Here is an 18,972-nt window from a genome sequence, read left to right as displayed (position 1 = left end):
GCAGTGATAAAGACCTCACTAATAGTGTAGATGAACTTGATATTGTGGCCCTATTTAAGAAAGCACTAAATCCTTCCAGCTGGAGATAATTGATGAAATGGTTCTATCTCAGAGTTTCTCTGGCTGCCACTAACAATGTTAAATTAGATAAGCAGCAGCAGTGTTTTGAGGAGATGGAAGCCATCTGATATCAGAGAAAAGAAAATAGAAACAGAGAAAAACATCAGAATACTGAGAGCTATTTGTGAGTTTTCTGAAATTCAAGCTGTACACACTTAAGTTGAGTTGTAAAGATAATGAACATGGGAAATGTGACATATATTGTATGGTCTTTTAACTGTAGTTTATGCGGGAGGATAACCATAGTGTGAATAGATGTCCTCAAAGGTATCTGTACTGTCTTGTTCCTTATTATGTCCATTAGTAGCCAGTAAATTGTGATAAGGAAAACAGGGCTGCGTGGACAATATAGTGTCATGTATGGTTAAAATCCTCAATTCCATTATTGTACAATAGTGATGATACCTTGGAAAATGTATCTAGCATCACAGCAGTAATGGTTAAATAAGATAATGAATACAAAGAATTTAGCTCTTTGCCCAGAATTTATTAAATGTTAACTGTTATGACTGTTGTAGTTTTCTTCTTATGCTGATTATTGATTTTTTTTAAAGGTTGATGGTATTTGTTCCATTCAGAGACTGAAGAAATAAACATTCTTCCTTTGATAGGAAAAAAAAAAAAGAGGAAGACAATTACACATGTGTGCTGCATGCTAAGTAAGTCACTTCGGTCATGTTTTTACGACCCTATGAACTATAGCCCTCCAGGCTCCTCTGTCCATGGGATTCTCCAGGCAAGAATACTGGAGTGTGTTGCCATGCCCTTCTCCAGGAGACCTTCCCACCCAGGGATGTTGCCCATGTCTCTCACATCTCTTGCATTGTCAGGTGGGTTCCTTACCACTAGCGCCACATGGGAAGCCCAAGACAATTCTACATTTCCACTTAAAAATAAGTTTTTTCAAACTGGTTTTTTGTGGCCAGTGAGTGGGTCATGAAGTTAGTTTAACAAGCCATGATCAGCATTTAAAATAGGAAATAGAATAGAAACATGAGAGTGTTTTTTTTTCATGAGAGTGTTTTGATGTTCAAGAACGAATATTTTTCCATGAAAATTTTATTTTATGTATGTAATATATGCCTTTTAAAATATGTATTTATAGTGGGTTAAAACATAAAATGCATTTCTAACTCTTAAAAGTGGTCATAAAACCTGAAGGTCTTAATTCTAAGTAAATGGATATGGGTCTCAGTTTATCAAAGACCTCATGTTTCAAAGAATGCCTGAATTTCTCTTTGGGATAATTTTCTTAAAAAAAAGTTCTAATTATTATTATTTAATAGAGTTTATGGAATTAAAGAAAAGTAATGAGTTGTGTACTTTTCTCAACCCCAGATGAGATATCTTTTTTAACAATGCAAACTATAGCACATATTGAATGTATGAATGTGAGCATCATTCTGCAATCCTAGTGAAATCTGCCTTAAGATTTAAAACCTTGGTCTAGCTGTACAGCCAGTGTGCTGATCTATTCAGCTTTCATCATTGAATGGCCTGAACACTACTGGAGCTCCAAGCTTCCATTTTAACAAACTAAGCACTTCTCAAATACAAAACAAAAGCAAATTAAATTAAGAAGTTATATATTACAGTTGACCCATGAAGTGCAGGGGTCTTTCTCTGGGCTAATAAGGCTGAATATTTAGGCTTCAAATTTCCCACAATTTCTCTTCCTCAGAGTATGAAGCACATGAGAACAGAACAAAAACTCAAAGCAGTTTTTGGTTTTTTAGCACTTTTGAATGCTACTGCTCAGTCAAGGAAGCCATCACGAGGCATCATTTTGTGAAGACACTGGGCCAACTCACGGAAAGCTCTTATTATGGAGGAAACACAATAGACTATCATTAGCAAAGTCTATTATATTTTCCTGGCTTTTCCCTGAAGATACTTCTTGCCTTGCAGCTCCATTATCTGGTGTCTGTTTCTCTCACACACCTTTCCTACCTCTTTGTATTTTCATTGCTGTTTGCAAACCATTTTGACCCTTCCATCAAAAGAAAACCAAGCTTTGTGTCTCATGTCCTCACAGTCCCACACCCTGCCTCTCTCTGTTGGGTTATCTGCTGAGCCCTGGGTCCTTGTGTCTAGCAAGTTTTGGCTCCTGACTTACTGTCAGTCTCTTAGCACCGTTGCTGTCATCCTTCTTGATAAATGGTTTATTTGTGTATGTAATCCTTTCAGTCAACTGGCTTCTCCCCCCCAGTCATATGGTCCTAACTGTTCTCTCAGCCACTCACCCCATGATCTCATTCTAGACCTTATCTTTACAACTGTGCCCCTCCACCACCACAGATTTTCCCCCAGATTTTTTGAGGAACAGTTGACAAATAGAAGTTGTATATTTTTAAAGTGTGCAATACAATGGTTTGACATATGTATATATTGTGAAAAGATTACTACAACCAAATTTATTCATCCATCACATCACACATTCCATGTGTGTGTGTGTGCACACGTGGGTGCACACTTGCTGAGAACATGTAAGGTCTTCTCTGATAGTAAAGTCTCACAAACTCAGTTTAAAATGGTGCACTCCCTGACCCACACTTGATATTTGCTTCATCCTGTTCATGTTTAAGTAATCTCAGTCTGATAAAGGGTGTTTGTTTTACAGATCTATCAAACATAATTTTTGGTACTCACATACTTCTTCATGTCACATTTTTCCTCTTCTTCTTCTTTGGTTATTTTTAATAAATATAGTAATGGCTCATAATTAAGCTGTGGAAAATGATGAATGTTTTTTGGGATCTCTTGTATATTTCTCACCAGTTTGAGTCACAAACTCTGCCCCTTTTTTTAAAAAATTTTTATTTTATTGTATTTTTTTTTATTAGTTGGAGGCCAATCACTTCACAACATTTCAGTGGGTTTTGTCATACATTGATATGAATCAGCCATGGATTTACACGTCTTTTACAGAATTTCTTATTCCTATATTTGAACTTTGACTCTATCAGCTACTATCCTTTCATTCATTCACTGAATGCTGTGAACTGAAAATTGAGGTTAACCTATAATATGTGCTATAGTTTAAGGCTTATTTGGTTGATTTATGGGATTTGAGTCTATTACTTTAATGATTTTTTACCACGTGTAAACATCACCTGATAAATATTTCTTCTTTTCTATCAAATTAGGAAGTTGCCAATTCATTGTAGTATTAAACACTTCCTGCATGTTTTTGTTCTCTTAAGAAAAATTAAAGAATGCTTATGTTTTATATGCAGTCTTTATCATTGCTTTTGCATTCAATAATAAAACAAATATTGAAATTCACAAACTCAGCTATTATTTGGAATAACCAATTATGGGTTTATTGTATTGTAGTTATTTTAATAAAAATATAATCGGTTCACAAATACTTGGCTTGATCTTTTCATTGAGGAAGGAGGTTATTTTTCACTCTAGTAGCTGCATTAATTTGCTTTTGCTACTAGAATATAATTAAATTAATTCCTTCAAGATTTTTTCAAACACCTCTTGTGCAAGAGAAATTGCTAAGAAAGCAAAGATGTTTAAGCCACGTTTCCTATTCTAGAACTACTTGCAAACTAAATGATGAGACAGGGCTTAGCCAATGGTTAACCACGTGGTAAACATTTCAGAATTTTTGTCCTTAAAACTTTAAATGACAATCTAAGTGTAGCTGGCTGTTTACCAGACCAGTGGCCCCATCCTCCTTGACAATGAGCTAGATTGTATTTCCCAGATTCCCTTGCAAATAAGTGTGTACATATGATAATATCTTGGCCAATAAAATGCAGACAAAAGTGATGAATCCCATTTTAATTCTGTCCCATGTAATGGCCATACAACCCTTTATTCTCTCTCATATTAATACTGTCTGCTGGCTGTTCATCTACTCCTGAAGCTGTCAAAAGATGGCAGAGTCTCTGCTGGTTTAGGTTCCGTAATGATACTGAACTGTCTATGCTATCACTCCCTTCTGGACAAAAAATAAATCTATCTGTTAAGCCTGTGAGATTACAAGATTTGTCTGTTACAAATTCTAGAGTTGCAAATAAATAATGTACTAATGAACTTATAAATTGATCCTGTTCATTAGAGTCAAGAATGTACTTTATGGGTAAATAAAGCTCATAATATGTTTGAGATTCATTATGGAAGCTAAGTATGGACTTGCTTGTACAGTGGGAAACTGTTATGAAATCTAGGAATCGCAAATTATTTTCCATGTTTACTAGAGACTATGAGAAAAAGGAAAAGGGAGTGAGGTCATGGAAGAGTCTTGGGAATGGATGGGAGCATTAGAGGTATAATAAGTTATTGTCTATAATGACATTTTTATACTTTCAAATACCTATTCATAGGGCTTCCTGATGTCTTGGATCTACTCTTGACTGTCTTTATTCATTGCCAAGGAGGGTGGAACTTAGTTAAATAAATGTCATTGCCAGGCTCCAGCTGACTCTGTTTCTCAACTCTGACCTCTGGACTTCTGTATTACTTTTATACTATTAAGATTTTAAAACATTCACTTTTTTGGCCTATAACTACAATTAATCTTCTATGTGCTGTATATAAGTCAATTGTAAAAGCTAAATATCCTCAAATAGCATTCACAGTTTTATTATTAGGTACATGTTATTCACTGAAGAACTAAGTAGTCTGATTTTACTCTAAAAGAGGAAAATGTAATCCTGTGTCATTAAACATGTGACATTTAATGGAAAGTGTTCCAAATATCAAGGAAAAGTGGCATCTCTTTTCTTAAACTCAGGCAATAACTTGAAATCATGCTACATTATAATTTTATTCATACTTGAATGACTTTTTGATAAAGCATTTTATTTCTTTTTCTGAGTTCCTAACTGCTCTCCTTTTTTTGTTTATTGACAGAAGAGACATATGCTTTCACTGTGGCATATTTTTATAGAAATACATATGCAAGTAATTTTTGTGAAAAAGAGTATATGTGGGAGCAAGTTTTTTAATTTTTTGCATATCAGAAAATGCCTTGATTTATAATTAACTGATAATAGAAATACAGGTTCAAAATAATTTTCCCTAGGAATCTCAAAAGAATTGTGACATTTTTTGAGGCATTCAGAGCATCATGCATACATTAAGCATACAGCATTATGTAAAGAAATCTGCCCCCTCTTCACAAATTTTAGATTTTCTCTTTGTATTTGAATTTATAAAACTTTATGAGAATATTTCTAAGTGTGGGTCTTTACTCTTTGTGCCTGGCACTCAAATAGCATTTTGAAATGAAAGCTGAAGTGTGTGTGTGCATGTGTGTGTGGATGTATATGTGTGTTTAAGCTCAAGAAAATTGTCTTATTTTGAAGCCTTTCTCTTCCTTATTTATTTATTGCCTTGGATTTCTCTTTTTATAACTGATTTTAAATAGTTCTTGGATTTTCTGGACTTGTCCTTATTTCTTGATGTATTTTTTGTTATATTTTTCCATTTTTGTCTTTTTGCTTAATATTCTGGGAGATTTCCTTCTCTTTATCTTCTGTCATTCATAACCATTCTCTTATATATATATGCTTTTGCTGAGCCAATATCACTACCCCCTAATATTCACATCTGAGCATATCAGACTGTATTTTACCTATATGCATGTTTTCCAGTGTAAATCCAAGAGCTCAGGTATTTGGTAGAATATTCTAAGTCTCTAGAACATTGTTTATGACAACCATTGTAAGAGTTTATGCCAGAGTGGACCTCCTACATCTGTGTCAGACTTTCTATTCTTTTAAACAACACAAGACTTTTCTAATCACACATATTTCTGTCAATATAGCATCAGTGAACTGACACTTCAGCATGGTAGTGATTCATCCACCGAGGTGTAACCACAGGAATCACAGCCTTGTTTCCGCACAGTTTTGAAGTGGGTCTTACTCAGCCACAGTCTATGGGGAGATGGGAATTATGGTTATAGATATGATGACTACCAGTGCTTAGTCTTCTAGTAACAGCTTGTGCATGCATGCTGTCGTTTCAGTCGTGTCTGACTTTGCAATCCTAGGGACGGTAGCCCACCAGGCTCCTCTGTTCACAGGATTCTCTAGGCAAGAACACTAGAGTGGTTGCCAGGCTCTCCTCCAGGGGATCCTCCCAAGCCAGGGGTCGAGCCTGCACCTCTTATGTCTCCTGCACCGGCAGGCAGGTTCTTTACCACTTGGCACCATCTGGAAAGCCCAGTTTTTCTCTAATAATTGCTGTAGTGTAAGTGGCTGGAAAGCTCCAGGGCCTCCTGTGATGGGTCTCCCTCTCAGAAGGCAGAGTGTAGTGGATTGAAGCAAGCTGCTCATTTGGAACTCTCATTTATATTTGACAACATATGTGTTGATAGACCTCATGGACTAGTCCATGGAATCCTCCAGGTCAGAATACTGGAGTGGGTAGCCTTTCCTTTCTTCAGGGAATCTTCCCAACCCAGGGATCGAACCCAGGTCTCCCGCATTGCAGATGGATTTTTTTTTACCAGCTAAGCCACAAGGGAAGTCCGAAATTGAAGAAATAAGCATTAAAAGGTTTTTTTTTTTTTTTTAAATAAAAAACAAAGTAAAGTCTGCATTCTAAAACTATGTTGCTGACTCAGACTTTGTTGACAAGTAAAATTAGTTTTTGAGGAGAAAGTAGGTAAAAGTCTCTATTTGTGATTATTAAAGATTGAATTATATATGAAGTGATTCACCTTGGAATCAAACTTTATTCCCAGGTCATCTAAACAACTATCTGAAATTGCCGAAGAAACACAATGAAACAAGTTCTTGGAGAGTGTCACTTGGAAAACTGATCAATAAATAAAATTTTAGGAGTTTAGAGCAATAGTAAGGATTGGAGTATACTCTAGGTTGTGTAAAATCTTGCCAGGAATTTTTACCGGACAGAAGCCAAAGCTGAGAAAGAAGCACGATGACCAGGGAGCACAGTGTCTTCTAAACACAGGAAAACAGGATTGGAACTAAGAAGTCCCAGATGTCTTCAAAATACTCAATAACTCTAGTATAGATGTATTTTCAGGATTTAAGGCAAACAGAAGGTCTGTAAAGCATTCCTTTATGGTTTCTTACAGGCTACTGAGTTCTGTACCAATTGCTCATTTCTTCATTATTTCTTCATTTATTAAATTTCTATTATGTTTCAGGGACTGTGACAGGCATTAGTGAGTCATAATCCTGGTAATCAAGGGGTCTAAAGTGTTGTACAGAAGACATACAAATTATGTGTTTTTTTTTTTGTATTTTTGAGGTATAATCTCCGTAAGATAAAATTCACCAGACAAATGTACAGTGTAAGCTGATAAATGTATACAGTTGTGTAACCATCAGTGCAGTCACTCTATTAGCCACATTTCTATCCTTTTAAAAGCCTCCTCATTACACTTCATAGTCATTGCTGCCCAATCTCCCCATGCAATCCATGTTCAGCTTTTTCTCATAATAGTTTATTTTTTTCTGGAATTTTATGTAAATGAAATGAAACAGTACATAGTTTTCTGTGTCTGATGTGTTGGACTTAGCATGATACTTTTGAGATTTATCAATTTTATTGAAAATATTGTTAGTTATTTTTTTATTTATTTAAGAGCAGTGTTAGTTGAATGGATGCATAATAATTTGTTTATCTGTTCATTAGGTGGTAGACATTAGTGGTATTTCCAGTTTTGAGCTCTTAAAAATGCAGCTGTTAGCAACATTCACTTTTGGGTCTTTGTGTGAATGTATGTTTTCAGTTTTGGGGGTAAAAACCTAGGAGTAATAATTTCTGGAAATTTGGATAGTTGTTTAACTTTATAAGAAATTGCCAAACCACTGTTTCAAAATAAGAATTGTAATAACTTTACATTTTCACCATCAATATATGAGAATTCCCAGGGGATCCTTAATCTTGCCAACACTTGATACTGCACATTTAATGGATGTGTATTGGTTTCTCATTATTATTTTACCTTACATTTTCCTGGTGACTAATTATACTGACTATTTATTAATGGGTTTATTTGCCATTCATGTCTTCCTTGTGGAAATCTCCTCTCAAATCTTTTTTTTTTTTTTGAGTGAGGTTGTGTTTGTTTGTTGTTGTTATTGAGTTGTGAGTTATTCACATATTCTGGTTAAAAGTTCTTTATCAGATATATATTTTACAAATATTTTCTTCTGCACCACTTGACTTTTTACTTTCTTGACAATGTCTTTTGAAGACCAAATGTTTTCATTTTATGAAATCCAATATATAAATTCTTTCTTATGGTGTATGCTTTTTCAGTTCTTTGTAAGAAATTTTTTCCCTAACTCATGGTTACAAAGATTTTTCTCTTAAAGTTTGTCATTTAGAAACTTTATAGTTTTAGCTTTTACATTAAGATCTATAGTCCATTTCTAGTTAAATATTTTTTGTATGATGTAAAATATAGGCCAAGGTTTATCATCTTTTTTTCTTGCCCATAGATATTTCATTGTTTTAGCCTAATTTGTTGAGAAGATGATCCTTTTCTTACTGAGTTACTTTATCACATTTGTCAAAAATCAGTTGACCATATATGTGTAGGTCTGTTTCTGGTCATTCTAATTGGTTTCTTTGATCTGTATATCTATCTCTACTGCTACAATACTATTTTGATTATAGTAGTTTGAAATTAAATATTGAAATCAGGTAGTGTGATTCTGCAATTTGTTCTTTTAAAAATTGGTTTGGCGAATCTTCATCTTTAGATTTTCCATTTAAGTTTTAGAGAAAACTTGTCAATTTCCACAAAAAAGCCAATTGAAATTTTGATTGATATTGTTTTGACTCTATAGATCAATTTGTGGAGAATTGACATCTTAATGACATCCATAAACGTGGTATCACTCTCTATTTACATAGGTCACTTTAATTTCAGCAAAGTTTTGTATTTTATCAGTGTACATCTCTTATATGTATGTTTTAAAATGTATCCCCAAATACATCATAACTTTAAAGTTACTGTATGTGGCAGTGTTTTCTAAAATTTAAATTTCTAATGATTTTATGCTAGAATATATAAATGTAATTAATTGTATACTATTTTTATATGCTACGAACTTAGTAAGTTCACCCCTTTCATTCTATTTGCTTAGGAGTTTCTACAGGGATTATCATATTATTTGTGCAAAAATCAGAGTTTATTTTTTTTTCAAAATTTTCTCACTTTTTATTGCCTTAATACATAATCTAGGGCCTTCAGTACAGCATAAATCAAATAATATTTCTAAGACTGTCATCACTGAGAATGGACATAATTTTCTTGTTCCTGATTATGAAAGGAAGTAATTTAGTCTTTTGCTACTAAGCACAATGTTACCTATATATTTTTTTAATGTATGCTTTTTATTAGGTGGCAGAAGTTCCCATCTGTTTGTATAGAATGCTGAGAATTTTTATCATAAATATGTGTAGGATTTTGTCAAACACTTTTACTACACTTATTGAGACAGTTGCATTGCTATTTCCTTTTTGGTTGGTTAATATAGTAAATTACTTCAATTGAATTTTTAAATATTAAAACAGTCTTGCATTCTTGGGATGAAACTCTCTTGGTTACAGTGTATTATCTTTTCATATGCTGCTAAATTTAATTTGTTAAAATTATGTTTAGGATTTTTATCCCTATGTTCATGAGATACATTTTTCGGCAGTCCTCTTAAAATACCATTTTCTGGTTTTGGTATTAGTGGCCTCATAAAATGAGTTGTATTCTTTCATATTTTTCTAGAAGAGTTTGTATAGAATAATTATTTCTTCCACAAATAATTGATAGAATTCAACAGGGAAGACATCTAGGTCCTGTTATGTCTTTGTGGGAAGGGTTTTAAGTATAACACTTTAATATGCATATAAGGCTATTCAGATAATCTATTTCTTTATTTTTTCTACTTTACTTTTTATTTATTTATTTTTTTTTAAATTTTGTTTCTTGTTTTATTGTATCTCCCACATTGCAACAAATACATCTTAACATTTAAGCACCTCCTTCATGAGGCCTCCCCAGGCCTCCCATGATAAGGATTGACTGCCCTCCCATCTCCCTCTGGTGCTGGCTCCTCTGACGAAGCCTTCCTCCTCCTGCTTTGTATTTGTGTTACATGGTCCCACACTAGTCCTCACCAGTAGGCAGTAAGTGCCTTACAAAGGAACTCTGCCTCCGGCACCGTCACACCCCCAAGCAGGGCCCAGCAGGGCACCCTCCACCCATCTGAAGTCAGCGGAAACTCAGGAGGCATAGGATGCTATGAAATGAAGGTGGGCTCCCAAGTCCAATGGCCTGGGTCAGGCCTGAGCTCTGCCACTGCTTGGCTGCTCTTTGGCCCCTGTTATGGGCACTCAAATGGTCCATCCTGCCCAACTGGTCACCAGCTTAGACCTCTAAGTATCCAATATCTTTGCATGACAATATGGCAATATATCTGGTGCTCTCTCCCACCATCAAGCATTCTGGTTACCACGATGGTCATTAGTGATGGCACCAATGTCCAGAGGGTCCCTATGGAATTTAGAAAGATGGTAACGATAACCCTATATGCAAAACAGAAAAAGAGACACAGAAATACAGAACAGACTTTTGAACTCTGTGGGAGAATGTGAGGGTGGGATATTTCAAAAGAACAGCATGTATACTATCTATGGTGAAACAGATCACCAGCCCAGGTGGGATGCATGAGACAAGTGCTCCAGCCTGGTGCACTGGGAGGACTCGGGGGAATCGGGTGGAGAGGGAGGTGGGAGCGGGGATCGGGATGGGGAATACGTGTAAATCCATGGCTGATTCATATCAATGTATGACAAAACCCACTGAAATGTTGTGAAGTGATTGGCCTCCAACTAATAAAAAAAAAAAAGATTAAAAAAAAAAAAAAAAATTCCGAGGCTGCATCCTGACTAAGGAGGGTAGAATACTTTACTTTTTAAATTAAGGATATTTGCTTTATAGAATTGTGTGGTTCTCTGTCGGCCATAGGTACACCCACATCCCCTCCTACCCGAACCTGCCTTCCCTCTCCCTCCCCATCTCCCCTTTTAGATCCTGAGTCCCTGTTTGAGTTCCCCAAGTCATATGGCGAATTCCCTTTGGCTATATCTATTTTATTATTCAGATAATCTATTTCTTCTTGGGGAAACCTTGGTAAATTAGGTCTTTTATCCATTTCATCTTCAATGTTAATTTATTTGCTTATATTTGTCTGAAAGAGTATTTATTTTGCTATTATTTTTGGAAAATAATTGACTGAGGAAAAAATGTAGATTGACAGGGATTTTTGTTTTTGTTTTTTCTCTTTTCAGTAACATGAAAGAACTCTCCATTGTCTTCTAGCTTGTAAAATTCATGGTGAGATGTGAGCTGTCATTCATATCTTTCTATCATTATACAGTTTTTTTCCTCTGGCTGCTCTCATGACTTTCTCTATAATCCTGGTTTTCAGCAACTTGCTCCTGGTGTGTCCTAGTGTGGTTTTTTGCATGTTTCTTTGGCATTGCCTTTGTTGAGGTTCTTGAATCTGTGAATTTATGGTTCTCAACAGGTTTAGAAAAAACTTAACCATTAGTTTTATCTGGGCTTTTTAGAATTGATTATACTGTCTCTTGGGTTTCACTTAATCTCCATGTTTTTTATCCATGCTTTATATTTGACCTTCCCCATATTTGCCATGTCTGTATATAGGCCACTCTAGGGCTACAGTTCATGGGGTCGCAAAGAGTCGGACACGACTGAGGGACTTTACTTTCACTTTTCACTTTCATGAACTGGAGAAGGAAATGGCAACCCACTCCAGTATTCTCGCCAGGAGAATCCCAGGGACGGGAGCCTGGTGGGCTGCCGTCAGTGGGGCCGCACAGAGTCGGACCCGACTGACGTGATTTAGCAGCAGCAGCAGAGACCTCTGCAGAGCAGATCGGCTCTGTAACTCCTGTAACTCCCTCCATGCATGTTCTGTGACACGCCTTTTTGGCTCCTTTTTCTCAGTGATCACTTCTTCATAACCTTTCCATATGCATATGCAGGAAGTAATTGAAATGTTTTGTCTATTAATTTCTCCTTTCCCGTGTTTATGAAGGACTAGACTCAAATGGCCTTCTTTGATTATTTGGTATTAAACTTTTCCAAGATTAACATGATTTATGTCTTTTTAAAACACTTGTAGTTCTCTAAATGGTCTTATTTGTTCACTTGTTTCATATCTATCCCATCAGAATGTAAACTTCATGAGGGCAGAAACTTTATTTTGTTTCTGTTATGATCCCCAGAACCTAGTACAGCTCCTAGTACATGGTAAATACTACATAAATATTTTCTAATGAATGCATGAATTCTCAACCTGACAGTCAGAATGTGTCATAATTTAGTGTCCCTTAATTTCTATTGTGTGAATCCTTAGATATCCTTTAAAATTATATTCTTGTGTTATCTTACCATGAATCACGATTTTGAAACTTGTATATGCCCTTTACTTTTCTTTCTCCATCCCAAAGTTATACTTATCCTTCAAGACCTGATTCAAATCATCTTTATCATGAAGCTTTCCATGAAGATCACTTTATTCTTCCTGTAAAGATGTAGACAATTCAGTTTCATGTTTTATTTTATATTACTTTACTCTATAATTATTTCATGGTAGAGTCTTTTCATCCTAACAGACTTTTAAGCTCCTCAGAGCCAGGATCCCCTTTTATATGTGCTAAGAAGAGTCTAAATTAAATATTTAAGAAACATCTTTTAATGTTCAGTTTTATATAGATGTATAAAGACTATGGAACTGTTTTTCTAGGTGTATGTACATATGTAGGGTGCTATTTAAGAGCATTATTCATTTATTTATTAATTTCATAAATATTTTTTGAGTGCCTTCCCCATGCCAGGCACTGCTATAGGTGCTGAAGATATATAAGTGAATAAAACAACAATAAAAAGAAAAATCCCTGACCTTTAAAAAATTTATTTTTTTAATTGAGGTATAATTGCCATATAACCTTATTCTAGTTTCAAGTATACAACATAATGATTTGACATTTGTATACACTGCAAAATGATCACCACAATAAGTCAGTCATCACCATCCATAGTTAGAAAATTTTTTTCTTATGACGAAAACTGTTAAAATCTACTCTCTTAGCAACTTTCAGATACACAATATACTATTGTTAACTATACATATTATATTGTATATTACACCCTAATGATTTACTTATTTTATATCTGAAAATTTGCACCTTTTGATCTTCTTCACCCATATTCCCTTCCATCCCTGACCTTTCTAAGCCAGTTTTTTTTAGGAGTTGACAGACAAGAACAATTTAATAAATAGAATACATTATATCTTCAGTAATCATGTGTAAGGCAAGTACTTCACATTTGAAGGAGAAAATTAATTAAGATGTAAGTATTGAATCCTAAAAATTTTATAAAAGACATTTGCCATATCTTCTGTTTAGATATAGATTCTATGATCTGTTTTAAAACAATGAATAACTATGTGAGTTGAAAAGGAAAGAATATTACTGTATTTGCTTCATTGTGGAGTAATTAGCAAACAATGAGTATAGTCTTCTAACTTGATCTGAATTTTCTATGCTTTATTGTGAGCCACAGAAGTTGACTTAATATGTCCTTGAAAACTGCTAAAGTGGAAATTTCATTTGTGACTTGAAATCAACACATTATCAGAAGGGAATGTTTGTACCTTGGATTACTTGGGGTATATTCCTTGTGATTATTGCTTGCTGCAATAATGAAGCAGCATTTTCTCCTAAAACCCTAAGTGTGAAATTTAAAAATGGTCCTCTTACTGTCCTCTTTTCCAAGAATTCATTCCAAATAGTGCATACGAGCAGACCTCTTTGTGGAAATTTAATCTCCATCTCTTCTCAGAACGTTTGTTCATAAAAGCCTCACAACAGACATGTAGCCATTGGGTATGAAGGTAAAACTTTTGTTTCAGCAGCTATGTTTATTGGAATTATATACTTTTGATCATTTACATTGTTTAAATATCCTCCAACTTCTCTAATCCTACTCTTCCAACAGCTTACTTTTATTTCCTGGATTATGTAGCCTAGTTTCAAAAAGCCCTTGAAAAATGGTTAAAATTTGAGTATTAAAAATTGTTTTATAGTTCAGGGAAAGAATGTTATTAGATAAGCATTATTGGTTGAATATTAATGACTATTAAAAGTAAATATCTATTAATATAAAAATTCTAAATTGTGAAGTAATAAAGGATTTTGAAGCTAAATATTATACTAACATTCAAATGTGTGATGTAAATATCCAATAACATTTATAAGTTTCATATTTTATAGATGAGATTAATTTCTATTTGTTTTTCATTTTTATAAATGTCAAAGTATAACGTATTATGAACAATGCAGGGAATATAATTTTTGAAATTTCTTAAGGCACTCATAATTTATCAATGCTGTCTGTCTTTTCCCAAAACAGCTTGGTGTTTTTAGAGTAAAATTATAAAATAGAGTGTGTTTTACTCAGGTAAAATGTTGTGTGAGTCTAGGAAAAAAGAGAAGATTTGAAGGCTATATACCACTTTTCCCTGCCATTTTTCATATCATTTTTTAAACACGTCTGCATGTCCATTTATTCATTCAACAGATATTTATTGATCGATGTGCCAGATACCATTCTAAAGGCTGAAGATACCATAGTGAAAAAAATATTGTAGTCCTCATGGAGTTGACGATCCAGCAGATAGATATGCAATGGAACAAAAAAGCAAAGAACATGATATGTCAGATAGCAATATATACTGAGGCAAAACACTTAAATCAAGGAAGGTAGTTGAACTTTTAAATAGGATGACCAGGAAGGGCTTCTATGAGAAAGCGAGTTGGAGTGAAGAATTAAAGGGATAAGACAGCAAGCCACATGGTTACCTGAGGAAAGAATGGTTGAAGTTGAGGAAACAGTAAATGTAAAAATTTCAGGTAAGAATGTGTTTAGTGTGGAGAGGAACAGAATGATGCCAGAAGAATGACTGAGTCAATGAACCTGTTGATCTTCCTCTGCTTATATGAATGTTGGAATATATGTTGTCTAACAAGTAATGGTTGGCTACTGTTCATTAGTGGTTCCAGATCTAGTGAAAATAATGCAAGCTGTATTAATTTAAGACAGTGATTATTTACTTTTATATATTTATTTTAAAAAACTTTATTTTGGGGAGAGCAGGTTTAGGTTTATAACAAAATTGAGAGGAAGATAGATTCCTCACATATCCCCTACCTCCACAGATGCACATTTTTCCCTGTTGTCAACATATCAACGTCACTCATCAGAATGGTACATTACCTTTTTTTTTAACCAAGGATGAGCATACATTAACACATCACAATTACTCAAATTCCATATTTACCATGAGGTTCTCTCTTGGTTGTTGTACATTGTACAATATTGCATATTTTATGAGTTTTGGACATATGTATAATTACAAAGATCCATCATTACAATTTCTAATTTTCTTGAAGAGATCTCTAGTCTTTCCCATTCTATTATTTTCCTCTATTTCTTTGCATTGATCACTGAGGAAGGCTTTCTTATCTTTCCTTGCTATTCTTTGGAACTCTGCATTCAAATGGGTATATCTTTCCTTTTCTCATTTGCCTTTCATGTCTCTTCTTTTCTCAGCTATTTGTAAGGCCTCCTCAGACAACCATTTTGCCTTTTTGCATTTCTTTTTCTTGGGGATGGTCTTGATCATTGCCTCTTTTACAATGTCACAAACTTTTGTCCATAGTTCTTCAGGCAGTCTGTCTATCAGATCTAATCCCTTGAATCTAATTGTCACTTCCATGGTATAATTGTAGGGGATTTGATTGAAGTCAAACCTGAATGATCTAGTGGCTTGCCCTACTTTCTAAAACTTAAGTCTGAATTTGGCAGTAAGGAATTCATGATGTGAGCCACAATCAGCTCCTGGTCTTGTTTTTGCTGACCGTATAGAGCTTCTCCATCTTTGGCTGCAAAGAATATAACCAATCTGATTTCAATATTGACCATCTGGTGATGTCCATGTGTAGAGTCTTCTCTTGTGTTGTTGGAAGAGGGTGTTTGCTATAACCAGTGCATTCCCTTGGCAAAACTCTGTTAGCCTTTGACCTGCTTCATTTTGTACTTCAAGGCCAAATTTGCCTATTACTGCAGGCATCTCTTGACTTCACATGTTTGCATTCCAGTCCCCTATAATGAAAAGGACATCTTGTTTGGGTGTTAGTTCTAGAAGGTCTTGTAGGTCTTCATAGAACTGTTCAACTTCAGCTTCTTCAGCATTACTGGTCGGGGCATAGATTTGGATTACTATGATATTGAATGGTTTGCCTTCAAAATGAACAGTATGTGAAAGATGAACTTCCAGATGTTCAAACTCGATTTGGAAAAGGCAGAGGAACCAGAGACTAAATTGCCAACATCTGTTGGATCATTGAAAAAGCAAGAGAGTTCCAGAAAAACATCCCCTTCTGCTTTATTGACTATGCCAAAATCTTTGACTGTGTGGGTCACAACAAAGTGTGGAAAATTCTTAAAGCAATGGGAATACCAGACCACCTGACATGCCTCCTGAGATATCTATATGTAGATCAGGAAGCAACAGTTAGAACTGGACATGGAACAACAGACTGTTCCAAATCAGGAAAGGAGTACGCTAAGGCAGTATATTTAACTTATATGCAGAGTACATCATGTGAAATCCTGGGCTGGATGAAGCTTATTTAACTTATATGCAGAGTACATCATGTGAAATGCTGGGCTGGGTGAAGCACAAGCTAGAATTGAGACTGCTGGAAGAAATTATCAGTAACCTCAGATATGCAGACAATAATATCCTTATGGCACAAAGCAAAGGAGAACTAAAGAGCCTCTTGATGAAAGTGAAAAAGGAGAGTGAAAAAGTTGGTTTAAAACTCAGCATTCAGAAAACTAAGATCATGGCATCTGGTCCTATCAGTTCATGGCAAATAGATGGAGAAACAATGAAAATGGAGAGACTTTATTTTCTTGGGGTCCAAAATCACTGCAGATGGTGACTGTAGCCATGAAATTAAAAGACGCTTGCCCCTTGGAAGAAAAGGTATGATCAACTAGATAGTATATTAAAAAGCAGAGACATTACTTGGCCAACAAATGTCCATCTAGTCAAAGCTATGGTTTTTCCAGTAGTCATGTATGGATGTGACAGTTGGACTGTAAAGAAAGCTGAATGCTGAAGAATTGATGCTTTTTGAACTGTGGTGTTGGAGAAGACCCTTGAGAATCCCTTGTACTGCAAGGAGATCCAACCAGTCCATCCTAAAGGAAATCAATCCTGAATATTCATTGGAAGGACTGATGCTGAAGCTGAAACTCCAATACTTTGGCCACCTGATGTGTAGAATTGACTCATTTGAAAAGACCCTGAAGCTGGGAAAGATTAAAGGCAGGAGGAGAAGGGGACGGCAGAAGATGAGATGGTTGGATGGCATCACTGACTCAACGGACATGAGTTTGAGTAAGCTCTGTGAGTTGGTGATGGACAGGGAAGCCTGGTATGCTGCAGTCCATGGAGTCAAAAGGAGTCAGACATGACTGAACAACTAAACTGATACTGATACTGATCATTACAATATTGTACAGAGTATTTTCACTGCCTTAAAATTTCTCTGCACTTCATTTATTCATCCCTTCCCCTCCTTTCTGCAAGCACTGTTTTTTTTTTTTTTAAATTGTCTCCATACTTTTGCCTTTTCTAGAATGTTGTATAGTTGGAATCTATCAGTGTATACCTTTTTCAGATTGACTTCTTTCACTTTTAAGCTTCCTTCGTCTTTTTTTGGCTTGATAGCTCATTTCTTTTTAATGCTGAATACTATTCCATTATTTGGATGTACCACAGTTTTTTTTTTTTTTTTTTTTTTAATCTATTTACTTCCTGAGGGACATCTTAGTTGCTTCCAAGTTTTGGCAGATATATACAGAATTACTATAAACTTCTGGGTGCAAGTTTTTGTGTGAACATAAACGTTCACTTCCTTTGGGTAAATAACAAGAAAGGAGATTGCTGGACCACATGGTAAGAATATGTTTAGTTTTCTAAGAAACCACATTATATTTTATATTGGCTGCATTTTGTATTTCCATAGCAATATATGGGCTTCCCTGGTGGCTCAGAAGGTAAAGCATCTGCCCACAATGTGGGAGACCCAGGTTTGATCCCTGGGTCAAGAAGATCCCCTGGAGAAGGAAATGGCAACCCACTCCAGTGTTCTTGCTTAGAGAATCCCATGGATGGAGGAGCCTGGTAGGCTATAGTGCAAGGGGTCAAAGAGTCGGACGTGACTGAACGACTTCACTTTCACTTTTTCACTTTCACTTTCAGCAATACATGAAAGTTCTTTTGCTTTATATCCTTATCAGCATTGTGTTGCTTACTTTTCACTTTAAAGAGAAGTGTTCTTTCTGACATGAATTAGAATAGAATTAATTGGTCAGTGTATGCCTTGCCTTTGATTGAAGAAAGGATTTGGAGAAATGAAAAGGTCTAATATCTTGGTTAAATGGAAATATCTTCAAATTTAAAAAGCAAAACAGAAAAATTAAATTTTAGAATTGCTACTTTTCCAACTCCAATTTAATTCATAAGACATTTTTTGAGGTTCTCTAAAGTAGAATATTTTTCTGCTTTTGGGAATATGATGAGCAAAAAAAAAAAAAAAAAAAAAGATGGACTACAACTTTCGCAATTCCAGGGGTCTTCAACAAAGAGTCTAATCATCTTTCCTAATAAAGCTGTTCCGTTTATTCATTACTTTGCTCTCAGGGTTTTGCTTAACTTGCTTGCAAGAAGATTTTTTTTTAAT

This window comes from Dama dama, chromosome 20 (assembly GCF_033118175.1).
Source record: "Dama dama isolate Ldn47 chromosome 20, ASM3311817v1, whole genome shotgun sequence".
Lineage (NCBI taxonomy): Eukaryota > Metazoa > Chordata > Mammalia > Artiodactyla > Cervidae > Dama > Dama dama.
This window is presented reverse-complemented; position numbering follows the sequence as displayed.